General features: G+C 38.7%; 1 long non-coding RNA gene across 1 annotated transcript in view; it reads right to left on the reverse strand.

Moving 5' to 3' along the window:
- Positions 1 to 12,236: 12,236 nt before the first annotated feature.
- Positions 12,237 to 22,775, reverse strand: part of LOC141585399 (uncharacterized) — a 168,448-nt gene continuing 157,909 nt past the window's right edge. The window contains exon 3 of the long non-coding RNA XR_012518839.1: positions 12,237 to 12,377. This is a non-coding gene — a long non-coding RNA (uncharacterized LOC141585399). The remainder of the gene's footprint in view (positions 12,378 to 22,775) is intronic.

Below are 22,775 nucleotides of genomic sequence, written 5' to 3' on the forward strand. Positions count from 1 at the left end.
TTCAAGACCACCCTGGGCAACATGGCAAAACCCCACCTCTACTAAAAATACAACAATTAGCCAGGTATGCTGGCATGTGCCTGTAGTTCCAGCTACTCAGGAGGTTCAAGTGGGAGGATCACTTGAGTCCAGGAGGCAGAGGTTGCAGTGAGCCAAGATCAGGCCACTGCACTCCAACCTGGGCAACAGAGTGAGACATTGTTTAAAAAAAAAAAAAAGGAGTGTCTTCACATATGCTGGTCTCTCTTTCCAGAACATTCTCCTTCCCTAATGGCTAGTTCTATATTATTTTCAGGACCTCATATTCTTCACTTTGTATATAAAATCAGAGAGGGCTTCCCTGCCCATTTTATTTAATACAGTTTTTCCCAGTTATTTTCTCTCATGGCAACATTTCACATTTAGTAATTACCTTCAAACAACTTACCACAATTAGTAATTATGTTTTTATTTGCTTATTTTCTATCTTTTCTACTAGATTACAAGATCCATGACAACAGGAAACATATGCATTTAAACAAATGTTTTGCTTAAGCTTAGTGGCAAGAAGCATATGCATTTTGTTCACACTATATTCAGAATCTAGAGTAATGCCTGGAACATAATAGCACTCAATAAAAATCCATAGAGAGAACAGATATGACAAGGGAATGACAAGAGTTTTACATTTGTATGTAGTTATACCTGTCCGTCTTGTCTTTGGTGATTTTTATGTTTTATGCTACACTGAGGAAGGCTTTTCCCAGAAGATTTTTTAAAAGTCTCCAATAATTTGTCCTAGTACTTTTATAATTACATATTCTACAGCAAAATTTGTAATGCACATGAAATGTATGTTTGTGTGAGAGAAGAAGCAGATTCGTAACTCTTTTTTCAAAACAAATAGCAATACAGCACTTATTAAATAGTTTCTCTCCTTTGGTTGGAAATGCATACTTTTATATTAAATTCTCATATATGCAAAGGTATGCTTCCAAATGTCTGGTGTTTCATTGATTTACTTATCTTTATAAAAGTGCCACACTGTTTTGAGTAGCATGGCTTTTTAGTATGGTAGGGCAAAATGAACTATCACCACCATCACAACTATTCTGTGTAGTATCAAACACTTTCACTTCCAAATGAACTTTGGAATCAAGCAGTCAAGTTTTTTTTTAAAGGACCCTAGGTATTTTCACTGAAATTTTCTTGAATATACATAATAATTTAAGAACTGAAACTTTTATCATATTGTCTTCCTACCCAGAAGTATTTAAATATCTCCATTTGTTCAGATCTTCTTTTATGTAATTAATTATTAACATAGTTGCACATGACCAGATTCAGAGCATTTCTATAACCCCAGAATTAGAAGAAACCTCCAAGATTGCCCCAACTACAAAATGTACTTCAGCAACACGTGGTGCTTTTATGCTTCCACTGATTAGGTACTCACTACCTCCTGAGGAAACGCATTTTATCACAATGGGTAATGAAGGAGATAATGACTTGGATAATGAAATAAGTCTCATCGGGAAAATGTCAGAGGGGTCCTCTAATTGTCCTGTTTCACAATTTCCTCATCTACACAAAATGGTTTTTTATCGATGATTGTCTTGACCAGTATCTATAAAAATTTTTAAATATGCACACTTCACAAGGCTACCTCACAGCCAAATATCATGCAATATTTCTGAAATCATTGTTACTTTTTTCAGTGTTTTCATCATTGTTCCTGGCACATAGTAATCTCTTCATTACTACTCACTGAATTAATGAATGGATATGGATTTTTTTTCTCCTAATAAAAGACACAACTACATTTTTTTAAAACAACATTTTCTAATGCAGAGGTACAGTAAAGACCTCCCTGATTACAGACTTTCAATATCCTTTTCTGGGAGATACACATTCAAAATTTTGTTTTGCCTGTAACAACCACTGCCTTGTAAAATAATATTATGTAATTTACATAATATTTTTAAGGATGTGTATGTGTATTATACAATGAACTTGGGTACAGGTGTGTATGCGTGTGTGTGTGTATGCGTATGTGTGTCTAATTAATTTCTGTAGATGAGTGACTTTAAATAAAATCTAAGAATTTTCTTTGACCATTTCCTACAACCCAGGACAAAGAAGAAAAGAAAGCTTTTTATATGAAAGTATTCTCACGTATAGGTAAAATAGTCCTAAAAATCAAAAGGATGGCTAAACCAATACTTTAAGAGGCTGTGATATTCAGAGTTCCACACCTTTACTAGTGGACAAACACACTTTACTGATTTTATTCATTTACTCTGATCCAGTAGATGGTGCTACATGTCTGTATATGTAAAGTACCACAATGTCTTTTTCTATCTCTTTTTTTTTCTTTTTTTTCTTTTTTCTTTTGAGCCAGAACTCTCATCAAGGTCTACTATTATAATGAAGAGCATTATTCCTAACATCTGAGCCAAATCTTTGGGTGCAGTTTTAAAGATGTACTTAAGAAGAAAACCTCCTAGAAATAATTTTGGACCAGATATCAACTTAACAATCTATTAACATTTTTTCCGTTGGTTCATTTTTACTTTAAAATGACAAATCTTTGGCTCCACACAGAACTCTGTGTCAGTCAATGAAAAACATCTAGATGCAAAATCACAGTCCCTCTTATTCTTCTAAACATTGCTAGTTGCTATTGTTTTAAAGCAATCATAATAACGATAATAATTAGCAATAAAAGTTTAAATTCAGGATTGTAATGGATAAATCAGCTTGTCAATCAACTTATAAACTTAGGTATGTAAAAATTTGTAAACATGAAGTTTTTTGTTGAATCAGTGGTTAGTCATATAACGTAATGCTTCTTTGTGAATCATAAAAAACAGAAAGCTTTTAAAAAAGCAGGGATTATATTTAAGTGTCAGCACAAATCATCCATATCACCCAGCAACCTACAAACAACAAATTTATGTTTCTTCTTATTTACTCTAAACACAACTAAATTTGACATATAATCAGAATCAAGTTATCCTTTTTTTGCCTCTTTTGAGTTTGCAAATTTATAATATGTTATTATCCTACATATTCAAAATGCTTTGAACGTGTCATTACATTGTAAATCAAGGATAAGGTAGACATCAACTATTAAAGATTAGAATATTTTCATTGCTATATTAGTTTACCATATTAAATGTTGATTTAGTTCATTATGATGTAATTTCATTAAATTCTTTCAAATTTTTTGAAAAGTCTTTTACTCTTTTCATTGACTCAAAACTGAGAGAGCTATGGTCACTAATCAGTGCTATACTTGATACAGGTCTTCATAATCTGCAGACCCAAGGCTTAATAAAATCCCTTTTGTCGATGAACTATACCCCTTTAAGGGTTAAATTATAATGCAAATACAGGAAAATCAGAAGTAACTTTTCAGATGACTATTTTATGATTTCCTTTATTCATATATCCATTAACTCTTTTTTTTTTTTTTTTTTTTTTTTTTTGAGACAGAGTCTCAGTCTGTCACCCAAGCTATAGTGTGCAGTGGCACAATCTCAGCTCACTGCAACCTCCACCTCCCATGCTCAAGTGATTCTCCTGCCTCAGCCTCCTGAGTAGCTGGGATTACAGGCGCACACCCCCACACCCAGATAATTTTTTATTTTAGTAGAGACGGCGTTTCACCATGTTGCCCAGGGTGGTTTCAAACTCCAGACCTCAGGCAATCTGCCCCCCTCAGCCTCCCAAAGTGCTGGGATTACAGAATTCTTTTACCTATCTTTGAACAAACTCAAAGAGACGGGACAGAATTGGTTACTCCTAAGTATGTTATACAAAACAGAAAAGCGCATGATCCTAATTGAGAGAACGACAACTTAATGAAAAAGACCCAAAATATATATAACTACAATTATCAAGTATAATATAGGCAAGGTGGATAATATAAGTCAACTTAAATATCTCTTGGGAGATGAGGTCAGAGTGGGGTGCTGCTAACACCTGCTTTGTATAACTAAACTAACTAGAGGTGGTAACACTGACCCAATGACTAGATGAGCCGTAAAGGGATAGAACTTCCTAAGGGAAGTAACTTTCAAATTCTTATTTCTCTGAGATCTGATCATTGTCATAGTAAAGTTCTTCATTTATAAATAATTATCCTTTCCTTGAGTTTACCATCAAGTGGAGACCTAACTACAGAAGGGACCTCCTGTCTGGACTCCTGACCTCCATAATTGATCTCTCTAATACCTTCATACCTCTGCTGAAGCGATTTTTCCAAACCTCCCATCTGAGTACATCACCCCTTCCCCATGAAAACATCTCCAAGGCTCTCCCTGGCCCCACTAACATGGCGTGTAAGACCTTCCTGAACTGGCTCCTGCTCTTCCCCAGCCTTATCTTTCTCTCACCTTCACCTTAACCCTACAGTTTCTAGTCCGACTAAATGGGTTTTTGCCCCTAGTTCGCTCTCACTTCAGCCCTTCTCATCTGTTCCCTCTGCATGGGTGCCCTTCTCACATCGTTAATGCCAGCCTTCTCTAACCTATGCGTGCTCCCCTAACGCTGTATTTTGCTGTCATGGCACAGTCCTGCCTCCTCGAATGTGTTATCCTTTTCATTTCTCCAGGTCTCCTATTACTTTGAAAGCAACGTGAGTCAGAGAGCATCCGCCTTGTTCAGCACTGGCTCCCTGGCACTAGGTACACAGTAGACACTCATGTGTTCATTGTATGAATGGTCATTGAGCACCTAACATGTGACACGCTCTCAGTAGACAGTGATGGGGACATGTACTGTGAACAAGAAAGACTAGAGTGTTGCCTTCCAGAACATTCGCTAAATCAGCTAGAGCAGACCCAGTGCACACAGTACGGCACGGCTGTCGGGACTCATCGAGACAAGCATTTCTGTGTCTCCTGGGGGAGGGCAGCAGGGGCAGAGAAGCCGCCCAGGAAGCAAAGGCTCTTACCTGAGACTTTTAAGACAGGGATACAAAGGTTCCCATAAACAAACAATAGAAAGACATTGATGGAGAAAGTCCTGAGCTCCGCTGGAGGAGTACAAGGAACGACTTGTAATTAGTGGAGCGTAATTAATCGTTTAACTACAAGTAGTTAAAACACTGCTGGCCCCAGGTGGCTTTTGTGGGGTAACATTTGCTTGGGAGAATGTCAGGAGACAAGGCAGGAAAAGTTGAAAGAGATAAGATCGCAAAGAACGTTTTCTTGTAGACAACGGGTGTACACTGAATAATTCTAAACGGGGGCGATGAGGGGAAACCAGGTTATGAAATAGGGGAAGAGAAAGGATGCAGAAGGTTAGACTTTGTGGGGCCAGCCAGGAGAATGACCTTCTCCCTGGGTGGGACACGTCAGGGACCAGGGCTTTGGGGTGGAAAAGCCGACCCCCAGATCTGCCAGCCATGCTGTGCCACAAGAAGCAAGGTCTTCAAAACCTCTTTAAGATCAGCTTATAAAGTGTAAATATATTTTTGCCTAACTTTTCAAATGCTTATATATTCTCCAACATTCCGAACTACCACACTCTTTAAGGCATCAGAGTACATATTAACACCTCCAAGTCCCTGTGTGTTATATATTAACATCTACGAGTACCTTTAAGGCCTCAGAGTATGTGTTAGCACCTACGAGTCCCTGTATGTTTGTGAACATCAGCAAATCCTCTGGGGTCCACAGAAGTCCAGGCCTCAGCACAGGAAGTCAGGAAGAAAAGGGGAGGAAGTCTAGGTAGCATGTCCTACGCTGCACTCGCTGTTAGGAAAAGAAATATTGGCAATGGCTTTCTTAGCTGTCAGTGTGTTCTTCAAAATAACACTATCTTTCATGTACTTCCGGGCTCTTTCCTGAACTTTTTTCATGTTCATTACAATAAGCATGAATTACTCTTATAATTAGAAGAAAAATACTTTCTAACAACAATCATATGCTCCCAAAAAAGATCCTTGGAGTAAAAAGGAGTAGTGAAAACAGCAAACAAAAAAACATACCCCCCATGGAACCACTGCGCAGAAAAATGCAGGGTACAGATACAACGAAACGTGTTTGTCATCACACCGCACACACCACCCACATGAGCACAGCACAGAAACAAGGCTTCGGTTTGAACTTCCATGCTGCCAGACGGAAAAAGCACCCCTCCGCTGGGCTAGGACACTTGGCTTTCTTATGGCTAAGGCTTTAATTTAAGGGACACTGCAGAGAGGTGGCTGGCTGTTATTCTGTGAGCTATAGCTCTCCACATAATATATGGGTAAGTTTACTCAGAGCACTTTTTATCAGCTGTCAATCTGTTTCTTGGCTTGCATCTGGCTACATTTCAGGTAGCGAAGGGGAAAGCAGGGATCATTCCGCGGCTCCTGCCCTGGGGGAATTAATTGTTGCTTGTTACTTTGGTGAATTGTGTGTGGAAGTAATTGCTGCTCTTCTGCTATATTCCGTGGTTTTATTCACATAAATCCTACGTAAAGCTCAATCTTTGTAAAATCTTGTCAGAATATTCAAAAGTGGATGAACTGCCTGTATTCATGTACCTAGATGGTTGGAAGCAGTTATCTGAAAAACTGTCTTACAAATGCCATCCCATGTTGACACATCTGTGAAGTTATATTGACTCCTTCATCCTGGAATCTGGTCACCGTGTCTGCCCACGCCCTACCATGAGCTGAGAATTTTATACTACCAAATTTTTTCTTCTCTCTGCATTCAAAGCCAATTTCTTATTATTCCCATATCATTATCTTACTCCAAACTCCGTTATGAGTAAGTTTCTTAAGTTTCAGTGAGGATTTCTGAAGATACAAACTATTCTATCCTTTCTTACTTTAACTCTACCTCTCACTATGATTCACTGAAGGGTAGCTGATAATGGTAGGGGAGAGAAAGAAAGAGAAGGAGAGAGAGATGCACACGTTAACCAACAGTTTTCTTTTATGAACCAGAAAATTGGCCATTTTCCTATTAGCATATGAGGAACCTAAGAGTGTCTCTTGTTGTCAAGGCAACAGCGATTCCTTGGGTAGCTGCAACAGAAAAGAAACCAGAGCAATCTTCATAGGATCAAGTTTTTTTATCGTCAAATCATAGAAAGGAACCTTGAGCGTCTACCTAGCCTATTCTCCCGCCTTTACTTAAGACCCACAAAAATAATGTGAAACCAATACAAAACAACCCTATTTTGCACGCTTCTGAAGAGCTTGCATAGCTTGCCTTGTTAATCATTTGCAGTGTTTTTCACTGCATATTGCAAATAAAATTATGTCTATTATTCTAACTCTTTCATGCTGCAGCTTAAAATTTATTTCCTACAGTTCCATTCTCAGCAGAAAAAAAAACATTGTACACTTTCCTTTATAAGAATCTTGGCCAAACTTAAGAAAAATAACAAAATTATCTGTCTTAAACTTTTCAATGAAAATGATGTTATTAGATCCTTTATCTTTCAAGCCACTGGTATTGTAAGTCTCCTCTGATGAATCCTATATTCTGGAAGACCATCTCTAGTTAGGGAATCTATTCCTGCCTCTTAACTTTCACATCAAGCTGGCCAGTGGTACCCAAAAACAACAGAGCAGCACCCAGTTTCAGTCCATCTACTCAAGTATCATTGGTAATTTTTATCTGCGGAATTATGTTCGTTGTCAGATGGTTTTGGTTGTTGCTTTGCACGGAGTGGCTGGTACAACTTTTGCTGACTGGTTTGGCCACACTCACTCACTCCACATCTGGGACCTGGAAAACTGATTTTATTCAAAGGACTCTGATACACAGTCTATTATTTTTCCTCATAAAATCGTACTTCCTTGATTCTTTCTTTCAAGATGAAATTCCCCACTTTCTGCGCTCACACTGACAAGTTTAGTAACCATCCTTACAGCTCCCCTGTACACGTCTCTGATGAACATACACTGAGCACTTGGCACAGGAAGGCATCCTGGCTTTTTTAAAAGGATATCCATATTGGCCGGTCAAGCAGAAAGTATTCGTCATCCAGAACTAAATATTTCTTTTTATCTCGCTTGATTTCCTGCATAATTTCGATCTATTACCTTAGTACTTCAGCCACAGATGGCATATTTTCTGGTCTTAATTTTCCTCATCTTTGAAATGAAGAGACAGCAAACAGACTAACAGCATTTATCGATCCTGTACTCTATATTGGGCTTTATATCATCTCACTTTGGCTTCACAACAATCCTACGAGGTAGATATTTATCGTCATTACCATTTTACAAAAAAAGGAAACTTTTAGTTTTTCTTTTCAGTATCTATTCAGTAGGTGATAGATAATTTTATTAATAGCCCTTGTTATTGTTCAATGCTCATTTTTAAAAGTGCATGTGAAGCACAGTAGCTCACCGCTGTAATCCCAGCACTTTGGGAGGCCGAGGTGGGAGGATAGCTTTAGGCCAGAAGTTCAAGACCAGCTTAAGCACATAGCTAGACTCTGCCTCTACAAAAAAAATAATAATAAGAAGAAACAAGTTGGTCATAGTGGCACACAACTGTAGTTCCAGCTACTTGGGAGACTGAGGTGGGAGGATCGCTTGAGTCCAGGAGTTTGAGGCTACAGTGAACTATGATTGTGCCACTGCATTCCAGCCTGGGTGACAGAGAGAGACCTTATCTCTTAAAAAAAAAAATGTGGTCAGACAGGGTGGCTCATGCTTGTAATCCCAGCACTTTGGGTGGCCGCGGTGGGTAGATCGCCTGAGGTCAGTAGTTTGAGACCAGCCTGACCAACATGGAGAAAACCCATCTCTACAAAAAATACAAAATTAGCTGGGTGTGGTGGCACATGCCTGTAATCCCAGCTACTAGGGAGGCTGAGGCAGGAGAATCACTTGAATCTGAGAGGCAGAGGTTGCCATGAGCCGAGATGGTACCACTGCACTTCAGCCTGGGAGACAAGAGCGAAACTCCATCTCAAAACACACATACACACACACACACACACACACACACACACACACACACGCATGGGAGAAGCTCCAGTAAAGCTGCTATGTACTTTCTATGTGGTATTCTCACCCGAAGAATTGAAATTTTTCTTTGGCAGGAAGATGAGGAAAAGCAGGGTATCATCTGTAACTGGATCTATTTAAATTTGTTAAACTCTGCATGTTTTAAATAATCCCTATGGTTTTCTCAGGCCAGTTTTCATAATCAATGTGATTAGCATATCTATTTCAGTTAAAAAAATAATGATTTATATGAAACTGTTTCAAACTCAGAGTCAATATATACCAATTGTTTTAATTATGCTGTAGACCATTTGCTTTTACATGTAAATAAACTCTTAAATCGAGATGTGGACCCCCACACACCCTGGTTATCATCAGAAACCCATGCGATATTGTTTGATGACTGCCAGCTTCCATGGGAAAGGATTACCAGGTTAAATTATGTGTCTTATGTGCAAGAAGAATTTCAACAAAACACCTTTAATCCATAGCACTCTTCCTACAGCTATTTCCAAAAAAGACTTCCATGTTTACAAGTCAACATAAGGAAGGGTGAATGCACACACATGCACACCTTTCTTTTTTAATAAGTGATGTTAAGAGAGTGGTATTCACCTCCTAACACTGTTTCCTCTGAGCTCCAAAGAAACCGGTTTGGAAAAACTCTAGCTGTCTTTTGCCGATAGAGTTGTCCACCAAAATCTAAACCGGCGTTTCAACTGGGTCTGGTTGTGCGAGGCAAAGCAGGGCTTGTGCTGTCAGACACCTCGCCACCTCTCCCCAGGCCTGCTCTCCACGTTGGCTGAGCCTTACTGCTCCAACAAGTAACGCACTTCCCACACAATGGGGGCCTGGCAGGAGCCGTGTGAAGGAAATCAGATAATGCAGTCACAAGCCTGGCAGACGTGCTTCCTTTCGAGTGGTACATTATGAACTGGCCAAGTGAAACATGAAGGTATTATCCTGTCTTATCTGGTGGTTGAATGGGGTGCAGCCTCCTTCATGGTAAGGTTTTTGGCTTGTTGCCAGAGGATTCTCACTTTAGCTGCTTCACATATGGACCCAGAGTGCTGCCTCTTCACCTCTGTTAACTATTTTGGCTCTGACTTGCACCAGAACGAGAAACGAGGTCTTGTTCAGTCCAGGTGATGACTCTGCCAAACGGGTTTTATGAAGGTCAATTCTGAAGCTGATTTAGAAACATCCGCCACTGGAAAGTGAGTTGAGGGAATCCAGGTTACAGGAACGAGAACTTGGGTTATAGGGTTTCCTACATTTACCTGCCTCCACAGAACTGGCTTGAGTCTTTTCCAAGAGAAATACATCATTTTGGGTCATAATTTCCTGTCTGACAGAGGAGATTGCAAACACACACACACACCCTTCAGAGTCAGAGTCTACATGAAGTGGATTCAGGGTTGGGTTTTTCAACAAGATTTCAAAGTGAATATGATGTCTAACCTGTAGTTTAAGAATGACTGCCCATAGAATTCCTCGTCCCAATTAGAGAAGAAATCAAGGGCTAACTTTCTAAGTTTATGAGCCACTCTGATAAAGCAAAAACACCCTAAAGCCTGAAGTTCCTTTTATGGTTGGCAATAATTAACAATAAAATATATAGCACTGCTTTTGATGAGACACCCGTAATGGGTGCCTATGTTTTATTACACGTTGTAAGTAAACAGCTGAGTCTGCCAGAACCAAAAGCCTAGCCCTTTTTACATAATAATTAATTCAACAAAAGACCAGCACACAGACCATCATTCAGTTGTTCCTCGCATGATCCTAAAGAAAATTACTTGAGGTATCTGAGATTTACTTTCACTATGGGTAGATGTTTTCTCTGTCCCATAAAAATTTGCTAAGGATTACAGGAAGGTAACGAGCTGGCCCAACACCCGGCTGGTGTGACGCAGGCACCCAGTTCAGGGCTGCTTCCTCCCCTTCTCGATTCCTTTGACTTCTTTGCAAACAGCTAGATTGTATATCACTGTATCGAGAGATCTTAATTCAGAGCAGACAGCAAGAGCAGAGCCACTTTACCTATCGGCTCATCATGTTGAAATCACCCGTGGATTTAAAGGCTTATGAAAGTAATTAATGCATGCCATCCTAGGATTTCAAAGGTGTTTATAGGTAATATTTCACTCAACTCTATAAAGGCCTGAGTTGAAGGTAGCAAAGATTCCCATCTTCATTTTGCAGGCACTTGAATTTTTTGAGATTGTGTGCTTCCAAGAAAACAACCAATCTGTGACCAAGATGTAATTAAGACCCATGATTTCTAATTCCCAGGCTTTGACTCCAACCTCTGAAAATGCTTCAATTCAATGAAACTAATGGCACTTTGGTCTCTGGAATTAGATCCTGTTATCAATGACTTCCACATGGAAAGATCATTCCAAAATGTGTAATTAACCAAGAAAATGCAAATAAACCAATTTGTACCTGCTATTTAGAGGTAAGACACAGAAATGGCTTGAGTTTATTATTTGAAATCCTAACCTTTTTCCACTTTGAATGTAGCTCATGTTCTCTGGTTCATATATTTTTTGCAAAATTTGCATTTTCAGTGAAATATTTTAATCATTTGTGATTCTATTATCAGTGCAGGATTTAGAATGGAGAGAGAAATATATGTCACTGGGCACAATGTGAAGACACAAAGGTCTTTCAGTGACCTTTCACAATTTAATTCAATAAATATTTTTCAAAACTTGACTTTATAACAAGCTTTATGCTAAAAGCAGGGTAGGAGTCAAGCTTTCAGCCTAGCATGGTCAGAAACATGGTCACATTTGGCCGGCATTACTGAGTGAACGAACCTAGTGAAATGATTAAATACTGATGTATACCTTCTCAAAAGCAGACAGTAGTCAGTATAATAAAAGAGGTCTATAAAGACACAGTCCAGAAAGGCATCCTAGTGAAAGAAATATTTAAGCAGGACCTGGAAGACAATTTCTTTCAAGTAACAGAGACTCCATTCAAAGTAGTTTAAGAGAAAAAACAAAACAGAGATTATGGGTTGGCATGCTGGGACACCCAGACTCTCTTCATCTCTGACTCCTTAACCTATCTCTATGATTCTCCTTGATCATGAAGCATGTTGGCCTCATTTCCTCCTGCTGCATGTAAGCTTTCTCCTTGTGTTGAAGAAAGTGTTTTCTGGCAGCTTTGGGCTAATGTAATTCCAAATTAAGGACTCAGAAGGAAAGAGTAATTCTTGCCCAACTTCTATCTAGAAAGGACTCCACTGGCACATTTGCTTACTTACTTACCCATGGACCAATCACTGTGGCTGCAAAACGGATGACTTGCCTGGTCTGGGTCGGTGACCAGAACTGAGCTGCTGCTGGGATGACAAGGCTTCCGAAAACACTTGGTCGCAGTGAGAACAGAACAGGTTCTTACAGGAAGAGGGGTTCTGGATAAATGAAAAGAATGAATTCCATTACAGCCTAGAAGACAGACTGGCCACTGCTGAGCTGACATGGAGGAAAAGGTCACACTAAGCAGGGGAGAGAGCTGAGTGAACAGGAAGAGGAGAAAGTGTGTCAAAGAAAGGGGTGGTTTTGGTTAAACGCAGCAGGAAAGGATGGAGGGTTGGTTGGGGTCAGATAGGTGTGCGTATGTGAGCTCTATAAAGATGCCAGCCCCACGTTCAATGTGCAGGTTTTTAAGGTTTTCAGAGTCACACAATATACTTTATATTTCATAAAGATAACTCTGATTATATCGTGGAGGATATACCGGACAGAAACGTAGAAGACCAGGAGTTGAGTGGGAAAGATATGTCAGGAGTGTTTTTTGTCTTGTCTGAAAGTGTTAATTTCCTGGGAAGAACTTCTCCTTCACTTTGTATGGTCCTGGCTGGAGTGCCAGTCACAGTATCCCACATAACCACAAGGCTGGGCCATTGCTGTGCTGTATTTCCCGGGACACTGTGATCAGTCCATGGGTAGGCACGTGCATGGGGAAGCATGGAACTCAAGCAGAACGAATCTGCGTCCCTTCTAAGATTTAATACCTGGATCCTTTCAGATAGCATTCACTGAGGATGTAGACTGACTTCCCAGCAGTCATCCCGCCGTGACATTGAAGCCAACACGTGAGAAAACGGAGGTGAAAGGAAAAATGGAGGCAGAACTCTACAGACATTGCTTCGGACCTGGATTGACAGTGTCTTGAAATACTCAATTACATGTGTCCATATTATCCTCCTTTCGTTCAAGCTCATTCGAACTACATCTCTTTCAGTCAATGACTAAAAAATGTCCCGACTTAAAAGAAAAGGCACTTGCCATTTATGGAACACTTACTGTATACAAGGCATGCTGCTGGATACTTTATGCACATTATCATATTAAATCTTTGTAAAACCTTAAAATGCAGATATTATGATTCCCCATTTTACAGAGGGAAAAATAAGTGAGTCAAATAAGCCCCCCAAAATTTAGTTAGTTGTTAAAAGTTGGAAATGTCATTCTAAAGGTTTGTTCAACCTCAAAGTTTACGCTCTTTCCACTTTACTGTCTCAATGCTACATTGCAACAGTATCATTAGAAATCAGGAATCCAAGAGAGAAAGAATAGAAGCCTGAACTAAGGCTTGGCAGTGAGGACAAGAAGAAGAGACGAAGTCAAGAGATATCTAAGAATGAAAACCTAGTGAGTCTAGATTCCTGTCGATTTTATCAATGGATTTTAAATGTCGAAGAACAGAAATCTAAGAAGATTCTGAAATCAGGTTAACTTAAGTAAGCATAGGAAGAAAACCTAACTGGAAGGAACAAATCCAGTTTCACTTGAAGTACTTGCTGAATATCCAAGTGGAGCCATCCAGTTGGGTTTTTTGTTGTTTATTTGCTTGTTTTTTAGAGAAAGGGTCTCATTCTATCTCCCAAGTGGGAGTGCAGTGGCTCCATCATAGCTCACTGCCGCATCAGACTTTTGGGCTACGTGATTCTCCTGTCTCAGCCCGCCAAGTAGCTGGGATTACAAGCACACACAATCATGCCTGGCTAATTATGGGGGTTTTCTTTGCATAGATGGGGTCTCACTGTGTGGCCCAGGCTGGTCTCAAACTCCTGGCCTCAAGTGATTCTCCCTCTTTGGTGTCCCAAATAGCTGAGATTACAGAAATGAGCCAACGCACCTGACAAGTAGGCTGTTAAGAACACAGTTCATTCTGCAGGGATCCTCTGGAAGATTTAAAAAAAGAAAAATTAAAAAATTAAGAAAGAATATAGTTCTGCTGATCTATAGGAGGGTCATAGTAAATATGTAGGCTTAAAAGCAATTATACCTATGCTAGTGTTTACAGTCTTGAGTGGATAAGATTATTCACAGGCAGCCCATCAAATGAGAAGTAAAAGATGGTGGAACATGGACTGTCTGTGGTCTACAGCATCAGTGTTTAAAGAGTAGGCCTTTGTTCATGATAATTCCTCAACCTGGAGTGGTCTTTTTCTTTCATCTGTCTCATAAATGTGTATTCATCTGAGATGACACCACACAATCATAATATCTCCTTGAGGTTTTATTGGATCTTCCATTTTTCATCCACTAGTAGAATTTCAACCTTTGTGCCAGTCCCTGGGGGCTTCGTACAATAACATTCTTTTTATGCTTCTTGTAATATTCTTATTCTATAGCACTGGGACAAGAAAACAGACTTCAGATTTCATACAGATCTGAGTTGTATTTCCACTCCACAATTCCCTGCTCATGTGGCCGTGGGCAAATCACCCAAGTCATGGTTTTCTTCTATGTCAAAAAAAAAAAAAAAAAAAAAGACAAGGATGTGGGGTTCTGCTTGCAGAAAGTGGGGTTGAGAAAAATACCTCCTTCACAAGATTGTTTTGAGAATAAAGAAGATAACTGTGATTCTTTTAATAATATAGTGAGTAGCACATAGAAAACACTAGACCAATGGTAGATATTACTGGTGTATAAGTCTGCTTCTACCTACCAGACTTTTGAACACAGGTTCTGTGTCCTTCATCTTTGTGCCTCGTTCTCTAACAAAGCATCTGGCAGTCACTCAGGAAATGGGTGCTGAATTAATACATGAGTAGATACAAAGTCAAAATGCTTGATTATGCATTGTCTTATTTGTTCTCCACTGACCATGTCACAAATTGATGAATTCCTCACCAGGTCTCTTTCGCCATCCCCACTCTACTGGGCTGTGATAGGTGCTGTATGTTCAGTTGGTGTGAAGAGACAGTAGGCGATTGCCGATTATGACAGGTACACCGACTGCTCTATTTGAAATGACTAACAAAGCAAATGGTCACATTTTCTCTTCTTTCAATAACTGGTATGAATCCCTGATTTAAGGACATTTTTGAAATATTTCTATTTTCTGGAAACACTCATAATTTTCTGGGAACACAGGGAACACTCAAAATATTCATATAAAACATCAGGTCAATTTGGCATTATCTATTAAGAGACTTAAAGATGTGAATAATTTGATTTAGCAATTCTACTTCTAGGAATTAATTTGAAAGAAACAAAAGCTAATACTGCATAAAAACATGTTCATTGCTACAGTATTTATTATACCAAAAAAAAACAAAAAAATAACCTAAATGTTCTTCAATCGGAAAGTGGTTTATAAATTACAGTACAGGAGATAACTGTCCAGTCAGTACAATCATGTTTTTAAAGATTATGTTATGACATAAGAAAATGTATAAATATAATGTTAAATAGAAAATCAGAGCACAACCACACACTTAGCTTGTGGCCAATTTTGTGAAATGTCTACATTAAAAGATTGGAAGGAAATGCAAATATTTCACTCTGTCTAAACTCATATCAGTTTCTGATTTCAGATAACAAGAATTTGGACAGTTAGAAATACCTGTATATTAAAATAGTTAAAAGGTACCTGTCTTTGAATGGAGGGATGAGAGATTATGTTTATTTTCTTCTTCTACTCTTGCAAATTATGCACATTTGCCACATTAAAAACACAAAATGCACTGCTAAATTAAAAGGTGCTTTTTCTTCTTTGCTGTCAAGCTATCAGAGAAAAACATAAACAGAAGATAACTAAGTAGCTAAGTACCAATTATCCAACCACACACATCAGTTAACTAAGTAGCTAAGTAAGTACCAATGACCCAACAACACGCATCAGTTAACTAAGTAGCTAAGTACCAGTGACCCAACCACATGCATCAGTTAACTAAGTAGCCAAGTAAGTACCAATGACCCAACCACATGCATCAGTTAGAGTCTTCTCTCTTCTTGGACCACACAAGTCATCCAACTCTAAGAACTGTCCGTGTTCCCGTCTTGAAAATCCTTGAATCTGCTTCTTTTCACTGCCAGCACTGCTATGCTAGCTCAGTTCGCCACCACCTACTTCCTGGACTTGTCTGCATGCTCCCAGCCTCTCTGCCCCCTGCCCCTTTGGTTCATGTAAGAAACAGAGTTATCATCCTGAAGTGTACATCTCACAAAGCAAAAACCTTCGCAGGCTTCCCATTCCACTGCTCAGAGGATAACTTCTTAACATGGTTCATGAAAGCCTTATCTTCTGGGGTCTGTTATTTCTCCAGCGTTATATCTTCTATTTCCTTTTCACACATGGCTACGCTTGCTCCAGAACCCCTAGAGCATGCCACACCCTCCCTCACCTCTAGCTGAGTTTCTCTTCTACAATGCATCCACAGTGCTGTTTCTTCCTCCCCTTCCCTTGTGCCTAACAGTAGCTGACATCTGGTTGTCCTACGGAGCTTAGCACGGATGCACTTTTCTCCAGGAAGCTTTCCTTGACCGCCTGGTCTGTGTAATACTTCCTGCTCCCACAGCATCCTATTATAGTCACTTATGCATATTATGGTATCAAAAAGTATGCTATGATAATATATGGGGTGGAATACACAGTAATAGCATTTTATCATAACTATTTTTTTCTTGATATTTGTTTACATTTTGTTTGTGTCTTTTGGTCTCTCAATGCAGTGCCTGATTTCTAGTAGAGGCTCGATCATATCATGGAATGATTGCAAGGGCAAATGAAAGAGGAATCTTGAATACAAATACAAATGACTCTTGGTTTACCTACTGGTCCCTGGGGGACTAGTGGAGAACAGCCACTGTTCTACCATCAGCACAGAGGCACAGCCCCTATTCCACTATCGGTATGGAGGATAAGCTCACTGTTTTATAGAAGGCATACTATATAACCTGGAAGCAGAGGCTTATTTAAGAAATGGAATAAATTTTAGCTAATAAAACAGTTTCTAGCAATCTTTAAAAATGCCACTCATTGTTTTAAATTCAACTAAGTGCCCTTATTTTATCTATACCAGAATTTGAAGTCATCCACAGTTTCTTTCCCTGTGATTTTCTTAATTTTGTTCATTGTCTTTTCATTGCAGGAGGTAGAGCATTTCACTGCTATCCTCCCAAGGACTTTCTACAAAACAAGTGGCCTTCGGTATGCATTGTGGAAAAAGAAGGTCCAGGGAAAGGAAATTTGGATTGTGTGGCTTTATTATTTCCTGGCTGAGAAAAATTTGTTAAACTTTTTTGAAGCTTGAATTATCAAACCTGTTTGATCTTGAGTCCAAGTAGAAGATTACAGAAAATAACTGATACATGGGTACAGGATTGGATTCAAGGTCAAGAGACCAGGCTCCACTCTTCACCATGCCATCCTCTACAAGTCACTTTAGTTCCTGAGCCTCAGTTTCCTGATTTGTAGAATGGGAAAGTCAGACTTGTGCCAAAGATTTCTTTAGACCTAAAATTCTATTTAATCATGTAAAATCATATGTTGATCTCCTCTGCATGAGAGATACTTAAGAAAAATACATATGTCAAAGATTAGTTAACGTAATCATGGAGAAACTTTTATTACACTTACATTCTGCATTTTAATTTTATATCATCATCTAGATCTCCAGACAGACATTCAGATACCCGAAACCTATTTGATCCTCATTCATGAAAATAAAAAATAGTTAATTTAGCCCTCCATGCAATGGTCCTCTTAACCGCATATTGCCATTTTTTTCTTTTCCTTCTGATAAGTAACTGAAATAAAACTAATGGATATACAAGTACAAAGATATCATAAGGTTGGGACCTCTGAGTCTGACAAACAAAAAGCCGATTCCACGTCTGCAGCATGCTGTAGACACACCTGGCTTACTTAGCTCACAATGGAGTGATAGGAATTGTGCTAAAAAGCACTATTTGTGCAAATGCAAATAATATTCCATCTGCTCAGAATTTTTTTTCCCTTATATAGCTTTTGTTCCAGCGTGGTAAAAGCCTGCTTCTTCACCCTGAAGTGCTCCTGCTGATGAAGAGTGAAGTACATGACAATGAACTAAAATCCATTATCAAACAAATACAGCGAGCTTTTCCGCACGTCATCGCGGGGAATGTTGCCTTTTTCTCTGGCATTAAGTTGAACGAACGCGGTTTGTGCTCATGCAAATAAGACAAAGTGGTAGGTTAAAAAAATTGCGTGTGTATGTAGCTGTATATACAGATGTATAGATCCCATACACTGGAGTTTGCTTTGTCAGTCTTCCATTTTTCTCTCTCTTTTTTGGTGGGGGCGGACAGCAGCAAAATAATTTGGCAGCCCTCTGCAGATTTCCTGATGGTTTGAGTCATGTTAAATTCTTCAACAGAAGAATATAGCTCTGCCTTATGTTGCTTGGGATTTGGGAGAACTGCTTTCCCAGTTCCTGAGAAGAACCTAGGGCAACTTAGAAGAAGACTTAACTCCTGTGTTGCCAAAAGAAAACCATAAGTTTCAAGGGGTCTAATTTCAGGATTTGCTGGTGGTGACAGTCAAAAGGTAAATCATCCAGGTTCAATCTTAAGGTATATATTTCTGCCTGCTCATATATTCCATTTCATGTTCTGAACCTTAATATGAGGGCTGTGTGACAGTTACACACTTTCTAAAATTAATAAGCCATTTCTCTAGTTTTAGGAAGGATATAGAAATGAAGGACAATTATACGACTATTACACAAGCTGATGATAAGCCAACTCCAGAGAGCACCCATGTTTGGGAAAATGTATTCCATCTTCTCAGTCCACTTGGTCTTCAGCTTTGTCCTTCGATTTACTTCCTTGCCCCTTTCTCCTAAGATCTGTGATTTCTATTTTGACAAAACAGAGAAAAAAAGCAAAAGAACTTGATCCCTTCCGCCTAAGATCAGGGAAGAAGTGGGGCAGAAGAAGATTATAAGCTTGTATGAGCATGAAAACATACTTTTATTTTACACAAAAATTGAAAGCTCATTTTAAAGCATGTTTGGCTGTTTTATTTATGCCTGATGATTTCATTCAATACTAGCTGGATTTTAAATAATCCAGCTAATGTTTCCTCTTCATGAAATTTGAAGATTATTCTTGTATGAAACAGTAGTTTTGGAGTTTTTGCTTTTTTTTATAATTTTTGCAGTTCATAGATTTCAGAGATTATGCATCTTTCCTCTCAGTTCAGTTTTACAATGCCCTTTTCAATGAGCATTTATTTGTAGGTTTGAAACATAATGGAGCACATATACTTTTATTTTCTTTTAATATATTTTTTCAAGTTTCTAGACACAGCATTGATGAAGCACACATAGTGATGTTAAGAGACAATGAGGTAATAGACGTAAAACCGTTTCAACTATTAGGGAGAAAGATGTTATTGGCATTTAAAGTATGAATTCCATTAACACATATGACTTATAATTCTGGAAGAAATAATTGACTGAAAATGAACAGTATTTACTTTCTAGAGTACATAGTAAACATCAACACGTAATTTTCATATAGCTTATTTTCTATGATATACATATTAAACTGCCTTTCACAGGTCAAGTAAAATCTGAAATAAAGCACTGGAGTATACAATTATGTCATATCAACACTTTTGCTGTTAAGCTATCTGTAGATACTAACGTCATTCCCCAAAGAGTTTCATTTAATAGCAAAAAATGTAATCTGAATGAATTAGTAATTTAGACCATCGCAGTTATTTTTATATAGTGTCTATAATTGTATTTACAATCTTGCAGTGTATTTTAGAGCTACTCAGAATTGTGAAGTGATATAATAATATTTGCCCTAATAAGACCTTTTTTTTTTTTTTTTTGAGACAGAGTTTCGCTCTTGTTACCCAGGCTGGAGTGCAATGGCACGATCTCGGCTCACTGCAACCTCCACCTCCTGGGTTCAAGCAATTCTCCTGCCTCAGCCTCTCGAGTAGCTGGGACTACAGGCATGCACCACCACATCCACCTAATTTTTTGGGTGTGTATTTTTACTAGAGACGGGGTTTCACCGTGTTGACCAGGATGGTCTTGATCTCTTGATCTTGTGATCCACCCGCCTCGGCCTCCCAAAGTGCTGGGATTACAGGCTTGAGCCACCGCGCCCGGCCTAAGACCATTTTTATCAAAGGTGATTTCCTTTTATGTTAAGACAAGATAACTTTTTACTCTTCCTGACTTCAAAGGGAAACATTATTTCAAATATATTTTACACTTTTACCATAAAACCCTTACACGTGAAACTATTAATCTGTGGTTGGTGAGGAAAACGTCTTATTCCACTCGCAATAACGTCTGACTTTAATTAGACCCTGAAAAGTAAAGGATTTAAATTCAAATCCTGGCCAACATTAATTATAGAGTTCTTAATACTGTAGCATGCCCTTTACTAAGTTTCGAGGATACGTTCCATGTGAAATAAAACAGGACATTCATTTCTGGGGACAAGGGACTGGTTGTCTTTGAATGTTGTCTGTATTGATATGTGATAAATCATCGTAACGGCCTCGCCCAACATGCAAAGTGGCAAGGTGGAATTCCTTGTCTGCTCCAGCGTTCTTCCTCCGCATGGATAGGAGCCGAAGGCCTGCCCTGAATCTTGAACATTTTCTCAGCTTCATCAGTAGGAAGATGATTCCCTCTGCCACTCTTACAGTCCCCCCTCAATCTTAGTTAAATGAAGAGTTTGTTTACATACAGCTGTGACTGCTCCTGCTACCGCCAAAAAGGAGTCTTCCTGGGCCCATTTCGTGGACAGCAGGAACCGGACCTAAGAGTGGCTGAGGATGAGAACATGCCAGGTTCCCTCAAGGCTGATGTGAGACCCTTTGCAATCTCCTCTTACTTAATGCATGAAGATTTGCCCCTTTATCCGCCAGTCAGTCCGTCAATCAATAGTTTTTTATTAGGCATTCATTTTCATATCAGGAGTTATATGAACTGTATCCCAAGGCAGCGTGCTGAAGGACGCAAGTCCCGGGGCTAGATTTAGCATTCCCATCCAGTCCTGCCAATCATAAGCCATCTATGGGATCTGGTCAGTCCCCTAAACAGTCTTAAGTGGCTCAGTTTTCTTACCTATAAAATAGTTAGAATAACTACCCCATTTGCCTCTTGGCATTCTTCTGAGCATTAAATAACTTAAGTTATGGAGAAAATGCTTTGGAAATTCTGAAATACTAAGCAGACAAAAAGGAGTAGTACTGGACTTCATTCTGCATGATCAATATGTTTCTGTAACGACCCAGAGAAAAAGTCTTACTAACTTCTAAATTGCAAAAAGAGAAAATAAATCTATTGTAATAGATGCTTTAAATATAGAGTGAACTCTGTCAACTCTAATTTTAGCAAATATTTGATTAATTTGAAAGTTACTTTGGGGCAAACACTAACCACATTCACTTTTATTTATTTACTATTTCATTCACTTACTTCTTACTTTATTTTAGCCAAAATTTAGGCCGTCACCTTGAGTTTCTAGAACTAAAACAGAAACCATTCACAGTCAGTCAGTACTCTGCAAATTTGGTTTTGGACTGAAGGAATTACAAAAATTTGATAATGTATCATTTGTGTTTCAGTGTGGGATTCCTTCCTGCTATTTCTTAGGATGTTTTCATGACTTTCAAAATCCATATTCTAAAAAAAAAAAAAAAAAAATTGAGAACCTGGGAAGACAGGAAATGTGTTATAATTATCCTGCATGAGTTAAGACTTCACAATCAGCATGTCACAGGTTTGAAGGGATCCACTGACATGGAGTCAAAAGCAAGAGCAGGAACACTACATGCCTGAGGAAGTTTGCCCGTATTCTGAAGCTTGGGTCTCTAGCCTCCTCACCAATCTCGAAGCCAAAAAGAAAAGTTCAGTAGTCGAAATGTATATTATAACACCCAGACAGTAAAATGTATACACTTTGCTCACAGGAGAGACTTTCTATCAGTAATCAAAACCCATCTGCTTCTTAATGGACATTTCTAACTTGTTCCCAGGCCAAACGTGATTTGAAGCAGCAGATTAGGAAGAGAGAGAAGGGTTGTAGAATGATATTTTCTACAAACAGACTTTGGTATTTTAAGGAGAAATGACAATATCAAAGAAAAAGAAAAGGCAAAAATGCCATAAAAAGTAAAGCAAGACCTCCAAAAAGGCAGGTGTGTAGAGGCTTTTAAGGATTTGGTAAATGGTCTTATACCCTTCAGAGGAGCCTCTATTATTTCCTACTGAAGACTCTTGAAAATGTCTGCATTGTTAGTAAAGAAAAGATTGACACTCATACTGGAAATATTTTCTATCAGAATTCTTGAAATACATATTAAAGGGTTATCAAGAGCTTAGTCTTAGGAAGCAAGTTTAGCTTTAAAAGTATAACTCACTTGCCAAGAATTCAAAGTACCCAGATGTAACTGTATTTCCACCTTAATTTTCAAACTCTACAAATATACAATATTATTGGCTCTCTGCTGATGTGGAAAGTATTTAAGGTCTTACTGTATGTGGTTTTGTTATACCATG

The sequence above is a fragment of the Saimiri boliviensis genome, chromosome 8, assembly GCF_048565385.1.
Source record: "Saimiri boliviensis isolate mSaiBol1 chromosome 8, mSaiBol1.pri, whole genome shotgun sequence".
Lineage (NCBI taxonomy): Eukaryota > Metazoa > Chordata > Mammalia > Primates > Cebidae > Saimiri > Saimiri boliviensis.